We start from the raw sequence: 2904 nt of genomic DNA on the forward strand, positions 1-2904 counted from the left end.
AGATTAGTTGCAGAAACTTAGTAATCATACTCCCACTGATGTTCAAGATGCAGGTCATTTACAGATCACTCTAAATATTTCAGTAATGAAAAACACAGAATGTGTATGATACAAGGGTTAAAATTTGACTTTGGCTTTCACAGTGGCTTCAACCTTTGTATTCAGGACATGTTTTTTTTTTCTTCTTTTCTGTGTTTTCATAGAGGTAGCATGTATACAGAATTCAATTAATAATGCTCTTCAGATCATAAAACACTATTGTAATTAAACCACATGCATACTATTTTAATTTTAATTTATATGTATATGTATTCAAATATTAATTTACATTTATACACTTAAATACATATTTATTTACATAATTATTTTACTAATATAATGGATATTGGTGTAATTGTTCTTGCACAGGGGCCGTGTTAATTTTCTCTGTATCATTTCAATTTTAGTATACGTGCTGCTGAAGCAAGCACAGATTTTGGTGAAATTATTGTGCCTCAAGTTGAAACACTACCAACTTGAATCTAGATGTTTATGTCTTTTTCTTATCTACCTGCCACCACCAAGTGTAATGTGTTAATTTGTTTAACGTTAGTTTCCTTTTTAATGTATTTTTATTACACACAAATATTTATTGGTCTTGCTTTTAAAAATATGAAGTCTTATGTAAGCTGCTTTTTAAAAATTGTTTTAATGTTAATTATTGAGAGACAGAGTATGAGTGGGGGAGGAACAAAGAGAGAGAGAGAGAGAGAGCAAGAGAGAGAGACATAGAATCTCAAGTAGGCTCCAGGCTCTGAGCTGTCAGCATAGACCCCAGCGTGGGGCTTTAACTCACGAACCATGAGATCATGACCTGAGCTGACAGCTGACATCAGATACTTAATCAACTGAGCCACCCAGACACCCCTGTAAATCTGCTATTTTTTATATTACATTATGACATTAGTCATATTTTGCATGAAACATTAATTCAATGATATTCACTTCTGTGTAATATTCTATTGAGAATGTATCAATATTTATTATTTCTCCTGTCAAAAGGCATTTGTGCCATTTCCATATTTATTGCTATTATGAATGATGATGCTATGGATATTTTTATATATATCTCACAGGACACAAATACCAAAATGTCTTTGCATATATACTTGGAAGCAAAATAAGGTCAGAGGATATTTGAATATTTAAATGTAAAAGAATGCCAAACCGTTTTCTAAATTGCTTGAATAAACCATCAGTTTTTAAGAAATTTATATGCTCACTAATATTTTGCAGTATGTTTTCCAATTGGATGAATATAAAATGGTTATTAATGTAAACATTCCATATATTAATTTTCCCATCTATAAATGGCTTACTAATAACTAAGTGCATTTTTCCTGAGTTGTTTATATCATTCTTATTTATTGTTGAGGAAGTCATATACCTATATCAGATCTGTAGCTATATCAGTTCTATGTGCCACAACTGTCTTCTCTAATTATTGGTTTACTTTATATTGTCTTTAATGCACTTTTGACAAACGGAAGTTTTATTTTTTAAATACACAAACATTTTCTTTTTGTGGTTAGATTCTTTTGTATCTTGATTAAGAAATCCTACTTACAAAAATATAATAAAACATTCTTTAAAAAATCAACTGTTACTTGGCTTTCATCAAGGTCATAACAGCAATTCAATATGGAAAAGAAGTCTCTTCCACCAATAGTGTTGAGATGACATCATATTAAAAAATAAATTAAAACAAAAACTTTCACCCCTATGTAATGTCAATAATAATGACAATTATTTTGAGATGTGTCATAAAGGTAAACATAAAAGCTAAAGCTATATGGCTTCTAGAAGAAAATAAAGTAATATCTTCACAATTTGGGAATAAGCAGAGACTTCTTAGAACTCATAAAGTACTAGCTATAGAAGAAAAGTAATGTTAAAATGATAATGATTTAATTATGATAAAAGTAATAAAGATATATAAAGCATAATGTTTCTAATTTGCTAGTCCAAAGCTTTTCAAGTGGCAAATGAAACAGCTAAGCAATGTGCAATAGTCCAAGAGTAGGTTATATAACGAGGTTCATCAAGGGGCGTGCTGGTCAGATATATGACCTTGAATTCTATCCACCGAGCAGAGCAACCATGTCCATTTTCAGTTCTGAATAGCTGGGCTGAGTTTGAACAGGTGCAATATCCCAGTGGATGCCACTGCATTTCAGTCTAGATGAACCAACCGTAAAACAGGTTCAGGCATTTATTATAAACTTTGTAAACCCAGGGCCCCACTGAGCCAGTAGATTTGCTTTAGGCAGTAGAAAGAAGGACAAAGTTCCCCGGGAAGGAATAGCATCTTCTTAAAGCCAAGATGCCGAAAGGGCCAAAACACAACTATACTCATGAATATGCCATTTCCACGTTCCAAGTGAGTTTTGGTGGACTTCTCCAAAATGGGATACACCAAAAGGTGATTATCAGGCTAAAGAGTCATGAGGCCTCTTGCATCAAACATTCATGTCAACAAAAACACAGTAGCCATCTAATAACTAGTTTCCAAAGGGGATGCACCCTATAGCAGAGTCAGGGATGTGATGAGTCAAAAGCCCAAAGTAGGTCTCAGGATAAATGACAACACCTTATGCCTCATCAGCCATAGAAACACGTTGCTCAAAGTGATCACTTTGGTTGTGGGGCTCCATATGTAAACAGCATGTAACTATCTCATTAAACAGTTTCCAATGAAGCCTTTGGTTTGGTCCCTGCTCAAAGGATGCTGGTTTGAGGTTAGCAAATAGAAGAGACCAATTAGAATGCCCACATGACGCATACTGCCTCCAAAACCTAAAAGTCCAATAAAGTCTTGGGTCTCCCTCTTGGTAATATTTTTGAATGAAGAGAGAAGCAATTTTC

The 2904-nt window shown here is 33.5% G+C and overlaps 1 non-coding gene across 1 annotated transcript; it reads right to left on the reverse strand.

Annotated features, from left to right (window-relative positions):
• Nucleotides 1-360: 360 nt before the first annotated feature.
• Nucleotides 361-470, reverse strand: LOC115272850. Its single transcript, XR_003900502.1, has one exon. It is a non-coding gene; the product is annotated as a U6 spliceosomal RNA (small nuclear RNA).
• Nucleotides 471-2904: the final 2434 nt, after the last annotated feature.

This window comes from Suricata suricatta, chromosome 11 (genome assembly GCF_006229205.1).
Source record: "Suricata suricatta isolate VVHF042 chromosome 11, meerkat_22Aug2017_6uvM2_HiC, whole genome shotgun sequence".
In the NCBI taxonomy this organism is placed as follows: domain Eukaryota; kingdom Metazoa; phylum Chordata; class Mammalia; order Carnivora; family Herpestidae; genus Suricata; species Suricata suricatta.